The sequence below is a fragment of the Amblyomma maculatum genome, chromosome 2 (assembly GCF_055883805.1).
Source record: "Amblyomma maculatum isolate TAMU_Amacu chromosome 2, ASM5588380v1, whole genome shotgun sequence".
Classification (NCBI taxonomy): Eukaryota; Metazoa; Arthropoda; class Arachnida; order Ixodida; family Ixodidae; genus Amblyomma; species Amblyomma maculatum.
The window spans coordinates 153683918-153708645 of record NC_139345.1 but is presented as its reverse complement, the minus strand read 5'-3'; the positions used below and the strand labels follow the sequence as shown (position 1 = coordinate 153708645).

Sequence of the window (24728 nt, the reverse complement as noted above, 5' to 3'; positions counted from 1 at the left end):
GCATCAGTTAATACTTGGTGACAAACGTGCATGCAAAAACGTGGCATACAAAAATGCAAGAATACACGCTCTTCTTTAACATTAACTTCAATGATAGTTAAATAATGTGGATTATTCATGGAGCGCATTTGGCAAGCACTCGCAGATTATGACTAGCAGCTTACCGGTATCGCTCAAGAGGAAAGTATACAACAGTTGCATCTTACCTGTACTCGCCTATGGGGCTGAAACGTGGAGGCTATAGCCAAGAGGGTTCTCCTTAGGTTGAGGACAACTCAGAGGGCTATGGAACGAAAAATGGTAGGGGTAAAATTAAGAGATAGGAAGCGTGCATATAGTGGGTCAGAGAAATAACTCAAGTTACTGACATTATAGTGGAAATTCAGAAGAAATGGGCATGGCCAGGACATGTACTGCGAAGAGAGGATAACCGATGGTCGCTTAGGGTAACAAGCTGCATTCCAAGGGAAGGAAAGTATAGCTGGGGGCGGCAGAAAGTTGGGTGGGCGGATGAGGTTATGAAGTTCGCAGGGGTAAAGTAAGTAGATGCAGCTAGCACAGAAGCGGGTTAATTGGAGAAATATGGGAGAGGCCTTCGCCCTGCAGTGGGTATAGTCAGGCCGATGATGATTTTGTTGATGACAAGAAGTGGAGCAGTTCCGCTGGAATAGATAAACTATTTTGAGGAATTTAACACCCATTACTTTAGTGTTATTTTCCAGAACCCCACCGACGACACAGTGCTTGTTCAACGCCGGATTCGGTGTGAGCAGCTCCACTCAGCGGCTATAGTGCACGCTCGTTGCTACGCTTGGTCTTCATTGGCGGCTGATGGCGTGCGCCACGCGTTTTCCTGAAAATCGGGATGTAGGCAACATTGTAGTGCCCTTACGTTGCCATGGAGACGGCAGGAACACTAGACAAGGAGATCGACTTACGTATTTGTACGTGCTATGCGTGGCCTAATCGTGTGACAAGCTCACCGCGCGATCGAAGGGGTAGGAGTTCGATTTCCAGTGGCGGATAACTTTTTTCTTAAAGGTTAAAACAACCGCACCGTCATTTGATTGACAGATTAAGTTTGCCTGTTTTTGAGGACGGACGCAAGTACGGACGCACACTCATGAGGATTTAAAGGCTTTCACTTCAATACACCACTCAACGGAGAGCAACCACGCTTATAGAGAGACGGCATATGTGAGACGCCTCCATGGCGCCACATTCAGCCCATTATATTCCCTGAAGACAACTCACACAGCTCTAGAACGAAACGTCAGTATTCCAGAGCAGTTGTGCTTATTAGAATGCTGGCTGGTCAGCATGATAAAAAAAAGACGACGTTACTGCACCCGAACTACATATTGAATGCAGAACATATGACACCACGGAAGGTATCAGAGGTTACGAAACACTACTGGCCTATCCCAAACCTATTAACACGCATGCCGAGCAGTTCGACGCACGCCGATTGCGAAAATATTTAGGCATACTAAGGAATCTCTGAAAAGCATCTATGAGGGCACTCGCGATCAATGCCATCGTTGCCCTTTGCTTCCAAAAGCACCACTGTGACCCAGAAAGGTGCCCGCAAAGGGCTACGCTGAAAACGGAATGGCATGTGTGGAAACTCGAGGCCGCGGAGAATCTCGCAACGTCGCGGTTGTTGGCTGCCAGTGGTCCTCTACAGTTCTTAACTCTAAAGTGCGAGTTGTGTGCTGAGGCGGACGGCGTTTTTTTGTTTTTTGTTTTTTTTTCTGCAATTAAGGTAAGCCACTATACTTAGCACTGTCGGAGCCACCACTTGCATCAAGTCCGCCCATGGTCATCTACTGAGCAGGTGAAAAAAAACGAAATTAGACATTTCTATAGACTTTTCTGTCTCATAGAGTGTATGAATTACGGTCAGGAGACAATCCTCCAAATAAAATTTGATGTTTTAGAGGTATGTGCTTAGGCATCCACTAGGCTCCTTCGTCAAGGGTGGATGAGATACGCTATGCATAGAGCTCCAAGTACTGCAGGGGAGGACAAAAGGAAAGGAACAAGAGACCTTTAGTGATTATCAAGGTGCTGCAAGCATGGAGACCACAACCGGACGCGTCGCATCGACTCTTCACTTCTTTCATAATTCCCCCTTTTCTCTCTACTTGAACTTAAAGAGGCAAGTGACACACCCGAAATCCCTATTCGGAAGGAATGGACACGGTTAGGAAACATCAGAAATGAAAATAATAAATTCTGTTTGGTTATTTCCCCAGTTTTGAAACCAGACATGCGGCAAAAAAATAGATGAAAGATAGGGCACAAAGTGGAGAAGTGCTTTCACTGAAACAGAACAAAGAATAAATAGTGCCAAAGTTTAGCGTGCTGCGGCTTTGTCTCAATGCTGAGGCCCAGCATGCTGTAAAGGCCACAAGTCAGAGTGACATGATGTAAACTTTTTCACTAAAACAAGAATGTTTTGAGTGGTTGTGAGAGGTCAAAAGTCGACCTTATCTCTCCCGCACATATACGTCAATGCTGTGCCGAGGTTCATATAGGCACAGTCCTTTTATACTCAAAATGGTTATGAAACTCCCGCCGAAGTAGGGTCCGAGAAAAAGTGGCCGCTAGGGGCGCACGAGCGGTGAGCAGCTCCGGTGGCGTCTGGTAAAAGTTGCTTCCGAAGTTCTTTCTTTTAAAAACTCCAGCTGTTTGCTTCGTTTTAAGAGCGTGAGCTAATAATATTTGCGTTTATACACTTCGCATCAGTCCCATAATAGAAGATGATGGCGGCCGAGTGCGTGATCAACTGCAGTAGCATTGCAGCCTAGCGTTACGTCATTGCAATCAAGTGACCACCTTTAACAAATCTATAGTTATCTGACCCTCTCCAGCTAATTTCCCCCTTTTCATAGTTTCCAATTCTTTCTTGACCTCGTCCTTCGTCACTGGTGGAACGTCTGACTGTTTCTCCCTACCGCCAATCTCATTACGGGGCCTGACTACTTTGGCTTTTGTAGAGATCTGTATAGAAATCTTCGGCTACTTTGACTATCTTGTCCATATTCGTGATGACGTTGCCTGCCTTGTCCCTTATCGCATACATATGGTTTTTGCCTATGAGGGGGGGATATCGTGCTAGAAAAACTGGCCACCCTGTATACGCAGTGCCTGGTGTCATCGACGGTACCGGAACCACGGAAGATGCAAACATTCATCATCATCATCACCATCATCATCACCATCATCCTGATTATACCCACTGCAGGGCGAAGGCCTCTCCCATATTTCTCCACTTAACCCGGTTCTGTGCTCGCAAACATTATCCTCATTCATAAGAAAGGGGACTCTAAGGACCTTAAAAATTACAGACCAATCAGCTTACTGCCGTTACGTATAAGGTATTTACAAAGGCAATCACTAATAGAATCAGAGCAACATTAGAGTGCAATGAAGCAAAGGATCAAGCAGGTGCACGGAAACGGTAATCTACTATCGATCATATCCCTACCAACAGCCCGGTGATAGAAAAATTATCGGAATATAACAGCCCTTATACATAGAATTCTTTGATTACAAAAAAAAAATTTGACTCAGTTGAAACCGCGGTGGTGATGCAGGTATTGCGAACCAAGGGGGTAGATCAGCCTTACGTGAAAGTGCTGGAAAATATATATATAGTGGCTGCACAGCAACCATAGTTCTGCACAAAGAAATTAACAAAATTCTCATAAAGAAAGGTGTTGCGTAAGGAGACTGGATCTCCCCAGTACTATTCACAGCTTGCTTAGAGGAATTATTCAGAGACTTGGAATGGGAGAAGTTAGGGATAAGGGTAGATGGAGAATACCTCAGTAATCTGCGATTTGCTGATGACATTGCCTTGCTAAGCGACACGGGGGATGAACTGCAAATAATGATTGATGACCTAGACAGGAAAAGTAGAAAGGTATGCTTAAAAATCAATATGCAGAAGACTAAGGTGATGTTCAACAGCCTCGGGAAGGAACAGCAGTTTACGTTAGGTAGCGAAGCACTGGAAGTAGTTGGCGAATATGTCTACTTAAGACAGGTAGTCACCGCAGATCCGGACCATGAAAGAAAATAAGAAGAATAAGATTGGGATGGAGCCTATTTGGAAAGCACTCGCAGATTATGACTAGCGGCTTACTAGTATCGATCAAGAGGAAAGTATACAACAGTTGCATCTTATTGATGGAATAGCTCTGCGACAAGAGGCGATTGCAACTAACGCGACTGACCAGTCCTCTTAATTTTTGCTCAAGTTCCGGCAAAGATGATTAGTGTATATGAATAAAACGGGGAGAGAAATGGTTGATGTATTTCCAATTAGGTTCTCAGACATGTGTTCAGGCTTTGAGGACGCGCGTACATTCTGCGACGGTACGCTCACTGCCATTTACAATGGAAGATGGCCAAAATGGCAAACAAGAGTTAGCAGATATACACGTCCGGTCGACCCCGCAATCAGCAATTACGCGACTTCGGTTTACTTGTTTAAAGTTGCTAAATAATTGCACCTGCCCTTTTTCCAACGCTTTGCAATTGTCAAAACAAGTAGACTGAACTTCATGATTTTATGCGGTAATTTTCCTCATGCATCTTCTAATTTGGTTCGAATTTTTGGACCTGGGCGACACATCGTATCTTCAGTTTACTCGTCTGCACAGTACTACAAGCATTTTGGCGTGCTCATAGCTGTTTGTATTGAACGCTAAGATGCAGTCACCATGATGATGAAAATAACATTGTAGGTGGCCTGCATCCTGAGTCAAAGCTTTGCATAAAATGTGGAAGAAAACGCACAGGCAACAACTGAGAGCTAGCTACTGATTTTGCATTCTGGTCAGCCCCCAACTATACACCACCAAGCCCGCATCCGCTCCGCCGTCGTTAGACAAGAAGGCGGATAAATTAATCACCGCTTTGGTGCTGATATGACCTGTATTCTTGTATTAGAAGGGCTTTAGTTATGGATGACACTACCGCGTCTCTTTTCGAGCATCAGTTCTGGGCAGTGAGTGCAAGACAAGCACTTTGAGGCTCTTGGTAAAACACGCCGTTAGTTGCTTGTATTCAAAAACGAAAGCGTTAAGCGTGTGTCTGCTATTTGTGAGTTTGTGGCTCTGCAAGAAACAAACAAAGATAAATTATAGAGGATGTAGAAGGGCAGTCAGCATGTGCGCTCTGTTCACCCTCGGTATAGGAACTATACAACTGGCTCCTGTCCTTATTACTTCCCAATAAAAATCACCTGACGTGTTTGACGACTCTTAATAAGCGCTGTACACGCTTCGGACATGCACGCGGCACTACTATGACTTCGATCGAAGGCGTTTGCTCACCTTGAAACAGCCGGGGCATGTCGGAGTTGGACGCGCACCATGAAGCTGGCTGGCGTTGATTGCTCAGAATGCTACTATTTACGTGATATGCATTCTTTTTTATATATGTAGTTCAGCATGTTGCATCCTACAGAAATTGTGAAAAGCAGATGGCTTTGGAATGGAGCCCTGTGTTGACTACAAGGGTGCCGTTTCAAATGCCACGATAGAATACATAATACTGCTGACATTGATATCTCTTTCAAACGTCAGCAGTATGGCCACCTCGCCGCGCTGAACAAGTGGTTAAGATGCCCGACTCGTCATACGGAGTTCCCGGGTTTGAGCCAGACCACCGGCGCCTGTGTTTCGATGGAGGCAAAACGGAGATGCGTGTGTATTCTGTGGGTTGTCAGTGCAAGTTAAAGATGCCAAGCAGATCAAAATTGCTTTCTCGCCCTCCACTACAACACTTTATTACTTAAAAACACCGAATAACCTATAATTTGGGTCAAAATTGTGAAAACGAAAAAAGGGGGAGGATGACGTCACAATAAAGCGAAGACGTCTAAGCAATGCGATTCTTTACAAGAATGAGTAAACAAATTTGAATATACCTCATTATTCAATTATTGGCAATCAGAAACTAATAAAGAGATAAAAATACAGTTACTAAAAGAATTTCATGTAGGCGTGCAGAGTGACTCAAACGGCTTTCGCCTTAGCACGCTTATACCTTCATAGAGTTTTTCTTTTTGTTTTTAAATTTCATGTAGGCGTGCAGAGTGCCTCAAACGGCTTTCGCCTTAGCACGCTTATACCTTCATAGAGTTTTTCTTTTTGTTTTTGCACGAATTGCCAAGTAGCCTTAATTTTGAACTTTCTATTATTGCTTAGTTTTCTACGTTCGTACTTTTCAGCATATGAGAAGTAAACGTCGCTTTTTGTCATAGTTGCCATCTGTATTTGAAGGCTTTCCTGGAAACGGTTTCGCTTCCACCTACTATAGTGCTACTCATGGTTTAGTTCTTCAAGGTGTTGAAGCATTACTACTTCGATTGGAAGGGATACTCTGGCCGACGTCTGTCACGAGTACATGATAAATAAGATTATGCGGAGATCGTGAGCACACGTCCTCTCATGAAAACAAGCTGAACCCCAACACCTGGACAGAGGGTGCGACTTTAAAGTCAAAGAGTAGTCCGTGCTTCAGGCGTGCCTCATAAATGAGAGAAGTGAAAAGCCTTTCGGCCTCAACAGAGCTAAAACACGGCGCGGACATTGATTTTCAGCTTCTCTGAACTTTCCAGCGTTCACTTTACAATATCTTTCTTCTTTCCGGTAAATCTACTCTAAATAGCAAGACAAATCGGCCTTTGACTGGGTAGAAATCACTTTCACTGCACTCATTCCTGTGAATTGTTCAGTATCAGAAATTACCTTTCTGGTTTTAAAGCACTACTACTGATTTTTTTAAGCGGAACAAAACCTCAGTCTACTCTGCAGCAAATGATTTTTTTCTGGGCTGAGCTATTTTGGGCATTGTCTTTTGCTTTTGACATCGAGGTGCAACAAAACGCCTTTTTTCACCTTTTTTTGGGGCAAGGTGACGAATTGATCAGACTAGTTGCAAGAGCAACGTCCTCTCCAATGTCGTTATTGCGCACAAATCATGAGCCCAAAATAATGTGTCGTTAGGACCCGGCCTATCGCTGGCCTTTTTTGACCCATTAGCAAGATGTTTTGCGCAGGATCATCGACCGAGCCAAGTTATCAAGACAAGTTTAAGGCTTCATTTAGAGACAAATGAAACCTTTTTCGTAAGCGTCCGGCTTTCCCACAAGAAGAATATTAGTCGTAAGCGCAGGCATTATGCACGTGGGCCACAGGCATCATGCTTCTTGCTAAGCTGCATGATGGGGCCAAAAGAAGCCAAAATTTTAAGATTTGTTTTTAGAGCACGCACCAGCCTCACTAGTCGGCCTAAAACCAGGAAATCTTTCCCAATAAAATCTACTAAAATGCCTTGTTTCTCGATTTTGCAGACTGTCTGAAGTATGTGACCAGAGTGTTTTAATTCTAAGCACTGAAATGGGGCTGGTAAGGCACCTCCAGCGTTTGATGTCTCGTAGTAAACAAATCTCGTCCTCACTCTCCTCTACCTTACGCTTATAATCCAGTTTTGCAGCCAGTATCCCTGTTACAAGACTCCGAAGTGAACCTCTTAGGCCTCATGTTTTTGACAAAGACGCTACATGTCCATCGTGGAAATGATAAAAGACTCTGGTCCCTTAATTCGCATGAAAGTTCGATGGACGTGAACTGTCGTCAAGAGCAAGGCGTCAGAGAGCCGGCGCTATCTTTGAATAATAATAATAATAATGCTGTGTTTTACAGCCCACTCTATATTTTTCTATTGAATTGAAAATATCGCAACAGACAAACACTGAAGCAGAGAACCATCAGACGAGCGCCGACTTACAACTGAAAGTTTATTCAATGAAGGAACACAATATATAAAAAAGTGACCACCCTATCAATAAGTGTACAAGTAAAAAACACGTGTTGCGACGAAGAAAGAAAGCATGCAATCTCACTCTCATCTAGAAAAACGGATGGTTTACTAACGCATAACCTTTTTTTTTCTTCATGTGGTAGGCCTCCTTTCTCTCACGCGTTAAGCGGGCCGGCTGCTTGTGCAATGTATCAAAATTTTGCAAGGATGTATAACAACATGCGAAGTTCCGGACGTGGCCAACGAGATGGTAGACTTGTAAGCGTCCATGTTATTTGCACGTTCTTTCAGACGCGTATTTATGCACCACGCCATCAGTCTGATCCACACTTGTCCACAGGACGTTGGGATTTTATAAACTAAGCCTTCAGTGTGTGGCACATAGTTTCATGCTTAACCCCACATGTTATTTCAGGTTCCTTTAGGGGCGCCCAGCCTTTCTTTCTAAAATAGCCTAAACACTTTTAAGATTCTTATTTGTAGAAAAAAAACCTATGCTATATCTCATTGCCACATTTTTAAGATTGCGTGGCAGGCGGTGTGCGTAAGGGTAAACGGCAAACTTCTTCTTTTCTTCCCTTTTTTCACACTAAGCACCCAAGCCGAGGTTTAAGTTTTTGGCTATCTTGTTCCAACCCAATTATAGAAGATCATCCGGGTACCCAGCTCTCTAGTCTTCCAATTTGGTCATTGAAGCGGCCCTTTGTTATATGTTTGCAATATCTTTATAACGAAGACATCAAAGATGAGACCGCATTTCCTATTTTTACTTCCTTTGAGTAATGCGCAATACAATTTATCAACAGCTTTTCTACCTTAGGTAGGTATTTTCAGCAGAAATGGCCCATCTCAAATTTCAAACGCAGAATTAAAAACTGTAGCTTGCTATCGACCGTGACCTCAATGATGAACTGCAGACTTAGAGCATTTTTTAAACCGTTTTAGTACATCAGTCATGCGCCGAGAGAAGTAAGGGTTTTCATCAAAAATTAATAGGTCACTGACACAACGAAAAATGCGTGACACAATTCCCGACACGTGTTTTTTTTTTAATGCCACCATCAACAAAGGACTACAAAAACCACTTCACACAGGCGCTACTCTAGATCCAATGCAAACAACCGCCCTTTGAGTGCACAATTTTCTTTTCCACTCAACAAACATACCCTTCACGTGAAAAAAGAGCAGCTCATGGAAGCTAGCTGGAAGGCAACCGTGCTTACCAGCTCATGACTGTAGCAATAGAGAGCTGTAGTCCAGCGGGCTGCGGCTGTGATCTCACCCTATATTTTCCTCTTCGAAGACAAAGCAATTAATGATTTAATAACAATTGTACCATTACAGGAGCCTTAAGCGAGGCACATTGAAGAGGAGACTTTTGGCCATTTAGGCAGCATCGCGCACATGCCGGTTTTCTTACCCTAGAATACTAGGACAGTATGTTCTGAGAACGAGACGTGTTTGTAAATTACACCTATGTTATTGCTTATATTGGTGTTGTTTTTTGTCGTCACAATAGCTAATACCGCCTTTTTGTTATTTCCTGGCTTGTATCTATGAGCGATAAACGTTTCTCGACCTGATCCTCATAGCAGTGTAATTTCGAGACCCCTAGTTTAAAGATTCATGAGGTCATTGGCACTTGATCTGATCTGACTTTCAAGCTCTCCACACTAGTTTCTCAAAACATGATGTCAAGTCTGGAAGCGGAAGGATTAAAATACCGTATCTAGGGTAACCTAATAGTGACCATATATCTCGAACGATTTATTTTATGCAAAATTGCTTTCACATCGGGAAGAATGTTAGAACTTTAGGCGCCAGATGTGATTCGAAGTCCCGACATTTCACCCGCTTGCATTTCTTAATCCGAAGCATTCGTACAGGTTGCCGCAAAGCATGTGAGAATTATCTGCAGGTGGGTAACGGTTTCATATTACGAATAAATTTTTGTACCCTTACATTTGGGGAGCACACCCCTAGTCAAGTCTAATCATATGGGTCAAATGCCATCCCCGCTTGAGTGCGAACGACGCTTCTGGCATGTCATACTGAGCACATATGTGTCGGGAACGTCCTCTGTATTCTTCGCAGGATTAGATACCTACCCCTATACTGTGCCTGAGCGAGACACATATTGTCACGATATTGGCGACTAGGGCTAGGCTATCAGAGCCGGTGCAGGTGGAATTATAAGGTCCAAGCTTTAGGTACGTCCTTCTAGTCCGGAGCCGATTCACTTCGTCCTCTTTCTCCGAGCGCCACTTCAACGTCTTTCGCTGCGAGCGCCCCCTGGCATTCCTCCCTCCTTAAGCGTGACGCACACGGCACACGTGCACACAGGTGGACAAAAGCAAACGAAAAAAAAAAAGTTTGCAGATGCCGTCTTTCAGTTACCGCGTAAAATACGGCTTCATGCGTAGGACATGAACTGTCTCTGGACGAGGTAGCCGACGGCCTCTCTGCTCTGGGCCATCTGGGAGGACCTCATAGTTAACGTCGCTGAGGCGCCGCAAGACTTTATATGGTCCGAAGTAACGGCAAATCAGCTTTTCTGATAGGCCACGGCGTCGAACAGGAGTCCACACCCACACCTGGTCCCCGGTGTTGTAGGAAGCTTGTTTGTGGCGGAGGTTGTACCGGCGTGAATCCTTGTCCTGTTGCTGGGCGATGTGGACGCGTGCTAGTTGGCGTGCTTGCTCAGCATGTTGGGCAAAGTGTTCGGCGTCAGTAGAAAGCTCGGTATCTGTTTCGCAAGGGAGCATTGCGTCCAGCATCGTCCGAACCTCTCTGCCGTAAACTAGGCGAAACGGCGTGAAGCGTGTCGTCTCTTGGACTGCCGTATTGTACGCGAATGTCACATATGGTAGGATAGCATCCCAAGTCTTGTGCTGGGCGTCGACATACATCGCCAGCATGTCCGCAATGGTCTTATTAAGCCTTTCAGTCAGCCCATTGGTTTGCGGATGGTAAGCAGTAGCTTTTCGATGCGCCGTACCGCTGAGATGAAAAACTTCGGCCATCATTTGTGAAGTAAAGGCAGTCCCTCTGTCAGTAATAATACAGGTCGGAGCACCGTGCCGCAGCATGATCTGGTGTACGAAGAAATGGGCAACCTCCGATGCTGTACCACTAGGTAACGCTTTGGTCTCGGCATATCGAGTCAGGTAGTCTGTGGCGATGATTATCCAGCGGTTGCCCCCGGAGGATCGAGGGAAAGGGCCGAGAAGGTCCATGCCGACTTGATCAAACGGTGCGCGTGGTGGTGTTATGGGCACGAGAAGGCCTGCAGGCTTTGATTGCGGAACCTTCCGACGCTGACATTGCCGACAGCTCTTAACATAGCGCTTAACGACAGTTGCAAGGTTAGGCCAGTAGAATGTTTTTCGTATTCTAGCAAGTGTGCGAGTATAGCCCAAGTGACCAGAAGTTGGTTCATCATGGCACGCGGAAAGGATTTCCTCTCGCAGTGCTGCGGGTACCACGAGGAGGTAGGTTCTCGAATCGGATCTAGAGCTGTGCTTATAGAGTACACCACTTCTCAGGCAGAAAGTTGAGAGGCTCCGAGAAAAGCACTTAGGTATTGTGGCTGGCTGACCTTCTAAATAATCGATCAGGGCTCGTAACTCTGGATCAGCACGCTGCTGATGAGACATGTCTGAAGCATCAACAGCTCCGAGAAAACTGCCAGAGTCACCCGTATGTGGTGAAGCGAGCTCGACGGGCGCACGAGAGAGCGCGTCAGCATCTTCATGTTTATGTCCGGACTTGTAGACTATAGTAAGGTCAAACTCCTGTAGGCGAAGGCTCCATCGCGCCAGGCGGCCGCATGGGTCACGCAGGTTGGCCAGCCAACACAAGGAATGGTGGTCAGTGACCACTTTAAATGGGCGACCATAGAGGTAGGGGCGAAATTTTGCAGCCGCCCAAATTACGGCGAGGCATTCCTTCTCAGTAGTTGAGTAGTTCATCTCGGCGCGGGATAAAGCACGGCTGGCATAGGCGACGACTCGTTCCACACCCTCTTGACGTTGCACGAGAACCGCCCCAAGGCCAATGTTACTGGCGTCAGTGTGGATTTCTGTTTCACCGTGCTCATCGAAATGGGCTAGAATAGGCGGCGATTGGAGACGGAGACGCAACTCGGTAAAAGCAGCTTCTTGCTCGTGACTCTAAACAAAAGGGGTGTCTCCCCGGGTGAGCCGAGTCAGCGGTTCAGCAAGATCAGCGAAGTTATCGATAAAACGGCGGTAATAACTGCACAAGCCGAGAAATCTGCGAACAGCTTTCTTGTCACGTGGAATCGGAAATTTCGCAACAGCAGTAAGCTTGTCAGGGTCGGGCTTCACGCCGGCAGCGCTTACGACATGACCGAGGAATTTAAGCTCTTGGTAGCCAAAGTGACATTTCTGTGGCTTAAGCGTCAATTTAGCGGATCGAAGGGCTTCGAGTACTGACCGCAGGCGTTTAAGATGTTGTGAAAACGATTCTGCGAAGACCACCACGTCATCTAGGTAGACTAGGCAACACTGCCATTTAAGCCCGGCGAGGACAGTGTCCATCATCCGCTGAAATGTGGCCGGCGCGGAACAAAGTCCGAAAGGTAGAACTTTAAATTCGTAAAGTCCGTCGGGTGTGACAAAGGCCGTTTTTTCACGATCTCGCTCATCTACCTCAATCTGCCAATAGCCACTTTTTAGATCGATTGACGAAAAGTACTTCGCACGCCGAAGGCGGTCGAGAGAGTCGTCAATCCGCGGCAAGGGGTATACATCCTTCTTGGTTACGGCGTTCAGCTTGCGGTAATCGACGCAAAAACGTAACGTGCCGTCTTTCTTTTTAACTAGAACGACTGGGGAGGACCATGGGCTATTTGAAGGCTGGATAACATCATCTTCGAGCATTTGTTTAACTTGTGACTTAATAACTTCGCGCTCGGTCGAAGAGACGCGGTAGGGGTGCTGGTGAATTGGGCGGACATCATCGAACGTCACGATCTGGTGCTTGGCAATGGGAGTCTGATGCACTTTTGACGATGATGCAAAACACTCTCTGAATTCAAGTAACAATGAAAACAGCTGTTCACGCTGGCTCACCGATAGCTCTGAGCTAATATCGAGGTTGTCGAGGGATGTGGACGGTGGCACGGGTTCTGTGGACAAGCACTCGGAGACTTCAGATATGCGTTCCGCGAAAGCTACGGAAGTATTCCGAAAAAGGTGTCGATACTCGTGCGAAAAATTGGTAACAAGTACCTTGGACTGGCCACAGTTAAGATGGATCAAACTGCGAGCCACGCAGACTCCCTGCGTCAACAGTAACGAGAGGTTAGTTTCGGCTATTGCATCACCATCGTGAAGTGCATTGCATTTGACATTAACGAAGGTGCTGGTTCGGGGTGGCAGCGTGACACTGTCCGCATAAACTCGAAGCACATTGAGTGGTCGCTGTGTACTGCTGAGGGCCACTGCTTTCTCAGTTGAAAACGAGACCTTAAAATCCCGGAGGTCAATAATTGCGCCATATTCACGAAGAAAATCTACGCCCAGAATTAGGTCACGTGAGCAGCTTTTCAGAACGAGGCAGCTTACCACAAATGTCGACTCTTGAATTTGAACCCTGGCCGTGCACATGCCTAGAGGAGTAACCAGATGACCACCCGCAGTGCGAACGTGTGTGCCAGCCCACGGAGTCAAAACCTTCTTGAGAATCGCGGCAAACTGGCTGCTCAAAATAGAATAATCAGCGCCAGTATCCAACAAAGCTCGAACATGGCGACCATCCAGTATTACTGGTATGTCCAACGACAGCTTCTCGCGAATATCAGGCTTCTGAGTGTTTGAGTGCTCTGCGTCGGTGTACGCGGTATGCTTCACCTGCAATTCGTCGTTGTTGCAGGCGCGTTGCGGTTTCCGTTCCACCGGCAATTCTTCGTCGTTGCGGGTGCGTTGTCGTGTCATCTGTTCCACCGGCAATGCGTCGTTGTTGCGGGTGCGTTGTTGCGTCGTCTGTTTCACCGGCAATTCGTCGTTGTTGCGGGTGCATTGTTGCGTTGTCTGTTTCACCGGCAATTCGTCGTTGTTGCGGGTGCGTTGGTGCGTCGGTTCCACCGGCAATTCGTCGTCGTTGCGGGTGCGTCGTGGTGGCGTCGAGGTAGCGTTATAATTGGCAACCGCGGACTTTTCCAATGTCGATTCGTAGAGTTTCTGTGTCCGCGTCGATGGGGGGTCTCCCGCGCAGCGAAGTCCAGCGAGCCTACCCCCGAAGGTCGCTGGTTTCAGTTTTCCCGCTGGGGGCTGGGCGATCGGCCCTGCGCTGCCCATGAGGACCTCGCAGCAGATGGCGAAGGGCGAGCCCTGGGCGACGGTGATCGAGGTTGCCGCAGACGAGACGGAACACCACGGCGCTGGTCATTGAGGAAATCTTCAACGGCTCGGGGCCGTTCGCCGTAGCGAGGCCGCGGAGAATCGGCGGAAAAACCTTCGAGGCCCAGTCGACGGTAGGGACAGCGCCGATAGACATGTCCTGGTTCACCGCAGTGAAAGCATAAAGGCCGTCGGTCGGGGGTACGCCACTCGTCTGCTTTCCGTCTAGACTGTCGGGAATCCGTTACGTACTGGATCACGGGGGCCGGTGTTGTTGGTGCAGCTACGTTAGCAGGAATTAGGGTCGGCGACTGGGGTGGCGAGTATTGTAGCACCTCGGCGTATGTGGGACGCTGGCGCTCAGGTGGCGTAAGGGGAGGAGCAGGGTGAGGTTCACCGCTTAGAAACGGAGGCCGGAGCGCTTGCTGCACTTCGTCGCGGACAACGCTCGCAATGGAGGTAGAAGCTGGTTGATGTGCGCCATACAGCAGTCTGAGTTCGTCGCGCACAATCGAACGTACGAGCTCACGTAGCGCCGATGCGTCCATGCCATGCGATGGTAACTCGGCAGAGACGGAGGTGGCGTGGACGGTACGATTCTGTGCCGAAGCTCGCTGCTGAAGCACTCTTTCTATTGTGGATGTTTCCGCAAGGAATTCTGCGACAGTTTTCGGTGGGCTTCGCACCAGGCCAGCAAAAAGCTGCTCTTTAACGCCAAGCATAAGGTAGCGCAGCTTTTTGTCCTCGGGCATTGCAGGGTCTGCCCGCTTGAAGAGGCGTGTCATGTCTTCGATATATGCCGCGACCGTCTCGTTGGGCATTTGAACCCGAGATTGGAGAGCGCGTTCGGCCCGTTCGCGGCGATCTGAGCTACCGTAAGCAGCCGCAAGATGACGCTTGAACTCACTCCAGGATGACAGCTGGTCTTCATGGTTCTCAAACCATGTCCGAGCGCCATCTTCAAGGCTGAAGTAGACGTTGCGAAGTCGGGCGGCGTCATCCCAGAGGTTGAAGGTAGCTACCCTTTCGTAGTGCTGCAACCAGTCGTCGACGTCTTCATAGGTGTCCCCGTGAAAGGTCTTTGGGACGCGGGGGTTCTGAATCGTCACGTAAGTAGGGGCCGCTCCAGGCATTGCGACGACGTCGTGGCTGCCGGTAGTCATAGCCGATGGGGAAAACTCAGGTGGTAGGCCTCGTTGCCTGCGGCTGGTGCGGTGAACAGGCGTTTCTTCGAATATATGACCAGCACTCCTGCTTAGCGGAGGGGTACGGGACATCAGACCTGACCTCCACCAGAATATCTATTTATGTGGCGTTCGGCTGTAGTGTCCTTTTCCGGTGAGCGTATTATCTAGCCTCCAAACCAACACGATGCTATGCCCAATTGTAGTTATGCGTTTCGTCCCCATATTCAGTGGATGGTGAAAGCAGTACAATGAGGCCGCTGGTATTTAACACATTGATGTGGACATGCCGATATAATCCAGAGTTCGGACCTATCCGCAGCTCCTCTTAGAAGGACTGGGAGGCAGCCCTGTTTATCAGCTCATGAATGGAGCGATAAAAAGCGGTAGTCCGGCGGTTTGGGGCTGTGGCCTCGACCAACGACGTCTGGAAATCTATCGATTATCCGTCATAAACACTTAACATCAGGTATACCTTAAAGGAAGGTAGTGTGAGGTGGCCGGGCCAGCTCACAAAATATACATGTAAGCATGTCGCAGTGTGTAGTGAGAGCCTTTGGGGCCTCAACCCCCTTGTTTATCAGTAAATGTTTTTACCCTTACTACCACAGATACTAACGGCTAGACAACAGAAGGTACACTAGGTATCCTTCCTGTATACAAGGTACAGCAAATTTCGACGAAAAATGAATATTGTCACCCATGCTAACCGTGTCTGTTGTGGAGGGGGCAGAAGACGAAGATCGTGTGGAGTGCGCGTGGTTCCGGGCCGCTCCTGCTTTGCCTCGTCAGGCGCCTCTTCCCTAACTCCTGCGCCTCAGAGCCCCAACGCCATCCTTTGACCCTGTCCTTCTAGACTGTTGTCCGAGTAGCGAAAGAACCCATGAAAGTATTACGTATTCAAAATTGAGTTCTATTCATTTATTCATCCCAACCGTAAACAGCGTGAGATTTACTTTCAATGTAACGTGGAGTGCAATGGTGCCGCATGGCATTCGTTTTTAGAGCTTGGAACAAAATGAAGTTTAATATCAGAATCTGTTATTCTCACTACAATTTGTATGCTACAAGGAAACGCAATCTCGTTTCTCATCGTAACGACAACAATTTTCGCAGGACCAGAAATAATGGTGGTTTTGAAGGCGAAACCTCGGTGTTGAGGCAGGCTCGCCCATTTTCGCGAGTTCAACGCCCGCCCGCTGGGAGGCCGCACGTGTATCTCGCAAGTTGCCGCCATCGGGTTCGACGCACATTTGAAAGACCTCATCGAACGCTTCTAAACACCCTCCAAGGGAGCAATTTGAATTTTAAGGCTTTGCCGCCAAAGTTTGTCCAGTTCGCGAAAGGCGTTTAAATATGAACGTCATGAAGGGCAAGTATGTTATTGTCGACTTCTTTTCAAGGTGCCTTTAGTCTCGAAAACCCCTCTAGCACAATGGATATAGTGGCAATCAGCCTAGAACGTTTAATATACACATCAAATGAGCAGATGGCGGTTCAGACTCACATTTATCTCTTTTTTTGACGTCGCGATTAGCTTTAAAATATTGATGTAAATTCATTGTCTCAGGACCTTTATGTGCAATAGAAACTTTAGACACTTCTAAATCTTATATTTAACGTGTTTAAGAGATGTGCTTTCAATGCAGTGGATCAAAATTAAATGTTTTCTATTTCTCTGGAGGAGCGTGAGTGCTTTCAAACCACCGCCCCACCGCTAGATATTGTGACAATGTGACAAAACGCGAAACTTCCAGCCTAACGGTGCAGCACGTCACTTTGAAGCATCTTTCGATTGTGCAAATACATTACGTAGTTAGGGCTACTTCAATCATTGCAATAAATGTATAGTACGTGTTCTTGTTATTGCAGTTCAGCACAAAAGCTTGATTGCCTAACTATCACTGTGACTAATCCACCTCTATTTGTAAAGTTATTTTATTTTTGCCTGGCGTCTGTGGGCGACATCTAAAGTTTAATGTTACACAGTCGTGCTTCCAAATAAGTGGCACAATCCGCCTGAAACACTATGGCCTCTGCTCTGCGTCTTATTATCAAACAGTGGACGTGATTTCCGGACTAATCCGCCCCAATATCCAGTCCCTTATTCATAGAGCAGATACCAAGGCAACCCGAGGCTCTCCGCTGAGCAATAGGAGCCTTGATTTCCTCTGTAATGGCCGCTAATATGTCCTGAATATGGCCAGCGTTTTCTTGTGACAGCGTCGTTGGCAGCTGTGGGCTTGTACTACCGATTCTGTCTGGCGTGGAACATTCAATGTCGACACTTCTTTTATCTATTCCATACCATCACTCGGCAATCAAAGGTATTCTGTTGCTTCATATAATTAGATCATTTTTGTTACTCTAGATAGCAACCTGGCAAACAAAGAGAAGATATGCGTTTGCAAAGATCTTGGATAAAATTTTCAGTGCAGTTCTCTAAAATATTGCAATTGAATGGTTTATGAAACCCGTTTGAGAAAATATACTACTCTGTAGAACTCGACTGTGTATTCATTGTTGAACAAGCGAAACAGCGACTTTTTGTTTTTACTTATATAACGATGACCCTAACTTGAAGCCCTAATAATATGTTGTTGTTTTTTTCATTTATTGTGAAATGATTCCACTGTGTGTACTATTCCCCCTTTCGGTTGATGAAGGGAAAGCCTTCAAATGATATTAAATGTGCCAGCATATTTATTTCTGCATTATGATGCACTGTGAGTGCTGAAATACAGAGCAAAAAGCTATTGCTTCTAACCCCTATAATGGAAATCCTAAGAAGCCTTCAGAAAATTATAAGCTAGAAGAAGGTGGAGGCAAGATTTTTCCCACCTGCGACTTTGTGAACACAGGAGATGAGCGAATAGCCCTTTACATGGCTCCGGAGGAAAATATTAATGAACTTGCGTACGAAGCAGAACAAGAAATAGGCGTGCTGGCAGGACAGAGCGCAATCTCTTGTCGTCACGTCTCCTTCTTCCTCTATTTTTCACACAAGTTGTTTGCGCTTTTGCTTAATATGAACCAGATCACCCAAACGAAAGTACTTCGGAGTCAGGAGCAAGCTCACTCTTCCAATTCATACAGAGAGTTTGAAAATTGAGCACACACCATTAAGTGGCGACGTTTATGATGTGGGCCCACCGAAACATTGTTTATAAGTGCTAATTAATTTTCGACTGTACTCGAGCATGACCATAACATTTTAGATTTATTGACGCGCCCCGGTCCTCAGTGGTTATTGGGGCTCATTAAGGGCAACCAAGAGCTCTGCAGGGGAGAGAAGTTAGAGAGATTAAGGGTAACCAAGGGAGAGGGCCGGCACCAGTAGGTGCAAGATCAATGTTAAATGACACCGGCTGTCATTGCTGAATACAAAGGGGGCCTCGCACGCACTGAATAATATAACCGTGCCTGAAATACTTCGTACACTATTTGCTGTAGCAGCACCCTCGTAACCACATCGCAGTATCAGTTCTAAAGGCGTTGTCCCCACAGAAATCTATAGAATCACGTATCATGCAATTTAAATGGGCAGTTGCGAATGAGGGCACGTTTCCTTGGCTGTACATGTTTTGCGGTTGCACTCTCAGTATCAATCGTATAAAATAGAATTTGTAATTTAAAGAAAATGTGCATTCCGCATGGTTTCAGAGACATGATATATGCTGGCGACCAATGGCCCATGCACTGTCGATTCGATGAGGCATGAGGCGATTAGTGAATATCTTGTGCTTTTACACGTTATATTGGGGCCCACGGCTTCACTCAAACACAAGAGTTTTTTGGATGTTATCACTGCCCTTTTTCTGTGCCCTGCAATATTACTCCCTCGTATTCAAGTGAACTGACACTCACAGGAAGTACCGTTGAGAACAAACTGGTCAAATGAGTATTGGTATCTTCTACCAATACTCATTTCATACTCTTCTGCGATTTGCTGATGACATTGCCTTGCTAACCAATTCGGGGGATGAACTGCAAATAATGATTGATGACCTAGACAGAAAAAGTAGAAAGGTAGGCTTGTAAATCAATATGCAGAAGACTAAGGTAATGTTCAACAGCCTCGGGAAGGAACAGCAGTTTACAACAGGTAGCGAAATACTGGAAGTAGTAGGCGAATATGTCTACTTAGGACAGGTAGTAACCGCAGATCCGGACCATGAATAAGAAATAACAAGAAGAATAAGATTGGGATGGTGTGCATTTGGCAAGCACTGGCAGATTATGACTACCAACTTACCGGTATCGCTCAAGAGGAAAGTATACAACAGTTGCATCTTGCCTGTACTCACCTATGGGGCTGAAACGTGGAGGCTAACCAAGAGAATTCTACTTAAGTTGAGGACAACCCAGAGGGCTATGGAACGAAAAATGGTAGGGGTAACATTAAGAGATAGAAAGCGTGCAGAGTGGTTCAGAGAAATAACTCAAGTTACCGACATTCTAGTGGAAATTAAGAAGAAGAAATGGACATGGGCAGGACATGTAGTGCGAGGAGAAGATAACCGATGGTCACTGAGGGTAACAAACTGGATTCCAAGGGAAGGAAAGCGTAGCAGGGGGCGGCAGAAAGTTAGGTGGGCGGATGAGATTAAGAAGTTCGCAGGGGTCAAATGGATGCAGCTAGCACAGAACCGGGTTAAGTGGAGAAATATGGGAGAGGCCTTCGCCCTGCAGTGGGTATAATCAGGCTGATGATGATGATGATCTTCTACCAACTCCATCTTGTTCAGTTATACATCAAGGTGCCTAACATAATGTTTATGCAGTTACTATCTGGTCATGTATTGTTACATACCATAATGTGGACAACATTGCCCACTGTCAGGGGCTGTCGCTTTTACTTTTGTTTTCTCGTAGATGACCTTCACTGTCGATAAGCCTTAGTTAATAGCAAAAGAAAGGCAGACTGCATTTCAGCGAAACGTTTCGCTGCGTTTATCGAACTAATAAGAATAACAACAATGTTTCATACTTTTGCATCTCATCATGTGTATTACTTGCCGTTCTGGCGAGGTGGTTGAAGCAAAGGGGTAGCAAGAGCAACATTTTGACTTTCGAATACTCCACCACTGGAATGGACGTTATGACTGCTGTCGAAATGTTGTGCAGTGGGCAGGAAAAAAATACATATGTGTATCCTCAGGCAGCACTTTATTTAAATTTTCCCACCGTTCACTCAATCCGGACATGAACCCGGGCTTATCAATCTGAATTGCTCTGACATTGGACGCCTCTCTAATAAGGAAGGTGACTTTCCTGGTTGGTTAAAGGCAGCAAAACGTTCTGTGAAGGTGCAAAAAGTCTCGATAGGGATTGGATGGGCCGAATGGTGCCTGCAGTTCGTTAACAGGAAACAGCCGAAAAGAAGTTGCCCTGCCAGTGTTATCTCTTTTTTGCGTCTGTGCCCTCACCGCTTTTTCCCACCTTAGATAAACGCCGAGAGCCTAATAGCCGTATGACCTTTAGGCGCTGCAGCAGTGCGATACCATACGAGTGTAGTGTAGACAAATGACATTATAGGAGGAGCCATATGGTGCAGGCGAGCACTGCTAATTTCCGAATTTGTCAGGCCTTTGTTAGCTAAGCACGGATGTAATTCGAGTTGAAAATGTCTTGAATGTTTTCTGCGAAGCCTGCTGTTATCACGCACCAGGCCTAATCTTGAGATATGCGATTGTGCCATTTGTGCTTTTTGAAAGTATTTTACTATAGTAAGCATCTTGCGACCAGCGCGATTGAAGGTATAAGATCACCACCGCATGCATTTTCTTGGTGTGCTCCTGACCGCACGTAATTTGCAACGAACACACAATCGAACATCGCAGTTTTTAAATGCGTGATGCAAAGAGCAGACAAATGAGATCCGTCCGCACACGTTTCTCTTGTTTAGAAAGTATTTTAATAGATTTCCAGGCAAGTGTTAAGATAGTTTTGCTCTGCGAAAAGATACCCCAGGATCTGATGCCTTGTTTATTCGTCTAAAACCAGGCACGTAACATTTCGGCATGGTGGAACATTGCCTTAAGAAGCATAAGAATAGCGTCCCATTGGTTGTATTTGGTTACCTGCTCATATCTGCCTTACCAATCGATGTCTACTTCATAGTGCACAAAATTCGTTGGAGGCACTGACCAGTTTGGCCAAGCTGATCAACAATGGCAAGAAGGATTGCCTTGATGTTTATTTTACCGTTAAAACTCATGAAACGGCCTCTACTTTAGATATATTGTGATTGAACGTGAACGCAATCCGTGGCAGCTGCAAATTTGAGGTGGACTTTTCAGTTTTTGGTAAAGTAACGGAAGTTGTGACTGTCTTGATTGGACAATGTGAGGGATGGACTTAGCTTTTGCATTTATTTATTGCTTGAATTATACCTTCGATATGAGGGTTGCTAACACTTATTGTTGGCCATACATATCTCCTTGGGAAAGAAGAGGCTTGCGAGTGTGACGTGCTTAGGTGTAGAGGAGGAAGTTGTGCATGTGTGTGAAAGAAGATCTGGTTTCGTTTTGTATTACAGTTGGTAGTGTGCGCCAATGTTTTGTTTCTCTCTTCGTATCTGTCCTCGTTGCGCGGCTGTTCTGGGTATTATGCACCAACTCGGCCCACAAGCTGTTATTATAACATTACTCCCGTCTGCAGCTCCCCTTGTAGACCTCGATTAGCTTGCATGCAAATCGTTTATCGCCTTATCACTACACTATCCAGTAGTCTAAGTATAAACAGAACTGTTTTGTTGTTAAAGCGCATCGCATAGCCTCTTTAATGAACATGCAACATCAGCTGTGAATGCGAATTTCAAGTTAAATTGGTTCACAGGAAGGGAAAGGCGCAGTAACTGTCACACTTGCTCTGTGGACACCCGAACCGCGCCGTAAGGGAAGGGAGGAAGGTGGGAATGAAAGTGGACAGAGAGAAAGAGGAGCCGTAGTGGAGGGCTACGGAGTAATTTCGACCACCTGGGGATCTTTAACGTGCGCTGACATCGCACAGCACACGACGCCTCTTCGTTTCGCCTCCATCGAAACGCAGCCGCCGCGGTCGGGTTCGAACCCGGGAACTCCGGCACAGTAGTCGGGCGTCTTACCACTGCGCCACCCCGGCGGGGCGAATGCGAATTTCAAGAAGTTGTCTTATATGGAAGCAAGGTGAAGAAAAAAGCCTTGTCAAATCTACTCAGTCAGCACTAAGCGGGTTGCATCTTACGTTCGGAATCCCAAGCGCAATTTTCTTGAATTGCTTCTTTTTCACCATGACACATAAACCAGAATTTCGTTTTGTACCATTTTTCACAGCACAAATTGTGGCAATATGCAGCGCCATTTTCCTAAAAAAATGCAGACTTTAAAGTAACCTTGAACTAAGTTTCATGAGTGTTAATCATCAGCCGAAGTCGCTGCTGCACCTTTGATCTTGCTTCGCTTTCCCTCATGGTAAGCTTCTTGACAAGGGGCTATAGCCGTACATCTTTGCCGAGTTGGTGGCCCATAGGCCTTATAACGATGCGAAGAGCCTCCTTCCAGTCAATCCCCCTGAGAAACCAGGCCGCCAGGTCGGGGGACGCCTGTACCCATTTTTAACCGGCTGGGTGGCCGGCGGGGGGATTTGAATCTGCCTCCTTCCGCAGCCGAGGCAGGCGACCAAACTACTGAGCCACGACCGAAGTCGTGGCCAAGGCCGCGGCTGCCGGAGGTGGTCAGTTCGAAACCCGTCGCCGGACACCCACCGGTAAAATGGGTACAAGCGTCCCCCGGCCTGGCGCCCGGGGTGTGCGTTTGGAAGAGGCTCTGCTAACCCAGCTGTGCTCCTTCGGAGGCTTAGTTTCGAAGAACCGTGGCCTGCAAAGGCCGTGCAGAAGACAAAACTCGGCTGTGTGACAGAAAAAAAGGGTCACATAATGGGCTTTTGCCGCACAAGGCGGGCTTATTGTTGTCCGACGGCGGAACTGATCACTGCCACATCGGAGCAACTATTTGAGACCTATGACCCCTTTCCCAAACACTTCACCCAAAGAGCTGAGCACCAGGGCGGGGGAAAGCTTGTACCCATTGAAAAGTCGGTGGGCACCCGGCGGCAGCAGGGGTCGAACCTGGTACCTCCCGAACCCGAGGTGGATGCTTTACCACAAGGACACGCTTCTCTTTTTTTCTTTATTGCATGAATTGGTACAAATACGTCAGTAAAAGATAAGTATAAGATAAAGTTTAAAAAAGTGTATAAACTAAAAGAAATTTTGAAGCAGCAAGACGCTGCGGAGGAGGTCTTGAGTCTGATGGGCGAACTTGTGGTAATGAAAGTCCATTAGACACGTTTGTCAGCCAAGGGACATGGCAACCACAAGGCCACGCTTCGACAGATAGTCTTTGCAGCCTGTCTAGCACGACTGTCATCTTTTTCTTCAGCGAGATGGTGCATTATACAGCGTATTTATCTAGATAAAATAAGAGTAGCGCAGATAGGACTTCATGAAGACGCCTTTGTTCAATATTTAAAACGAGAATGTTTTGCAGTTCAAATTTTATAAATACCATGATGTTTACTACTTAGCGTGAGAGCGTGAAGCAGTTATACCACAAAGGTTTTTACTCTTTAGTGGTCGCCTGTCTCGTAACGACGCTCAAAGAGAAATCAAAAATCCTGCTGAGCAGGAGTGCGTGGCGCCATAAGTGAAATTCATGATATACAAGAAGTAGAAATTTCGGAATAAGTCGCAAAGCTCACATGAACGCAGTGCAACTAGCACTCCAAAAACATTTGAATTCGATTTTAGTCATGATTGGTATATCACATTTAACTATAAATCTATGGGTCAATGCATTCTATTGTTAGAAATAAGACATCATCCAGTGTTTCACTCTGGTGTAATCATGGTGGCTGTCATATTTTTGGTTGGAAGTTGGTTGGAAGTGGAGGATTTATGTTAATCCCAATCAGGAATTTTATCCCAGCATGGGGGAAGGAACCGCCAGCGTTGTCCACCGCAAGCCATGGATTCGAGCACTGCGCTCAACAAAAGACGCTGCTACTTTTCCCAATGAGGAAAGGGCAGTGTAGTCACTAGACTGCTTCCGATGCGGCTCAGCGCATGAAGCAGCTAATTGCAGATATCTAAATATTTGTTGTCGGTTGTGTAAACGTGTGGAACACTCAGCAAATATGTGCAAGGACAGAAGTAGAGACTCTGTGAACGTGATAGCTGAGGGAAGGGGCATGGTGAACATGTGCTGCATAATATCTACTCCTGTGAGAGGAGCCCCAGACTTCACAAAATTTTCCTGAAGTTAAAGCAGAAAAATGTTCGCATGCAGCTTGATAC

At 46.3% G+C, this 24728-nt stretch overlaps 1 long non-coding RNA gene across 1 annotated transcript in view; it reads right to left on the bottom strand.

Annotated features, from left to right (window-relative positions):
• Nucleotides 1-205: 205 nt before the first annotated feature.
• LOC146200204 (uncharacterized) overlaps nt 206-24728 on the bottom strand; it is a 37026-nt gene continuing 12503 nt past the window's right edge. The window contains exons 2-3 of the long non-coding RNA XR_014704807.1: nt 5349-5475; nt 206-283 (exon numbers count right to left, since the gene is read on the bottom strand). This is a non-coding gene — a long non-coding RNA (uncharacterized LOC146200204). The remainder of the gene's footprint in view (nt 284-5348; nt 5476-24728) is intronic.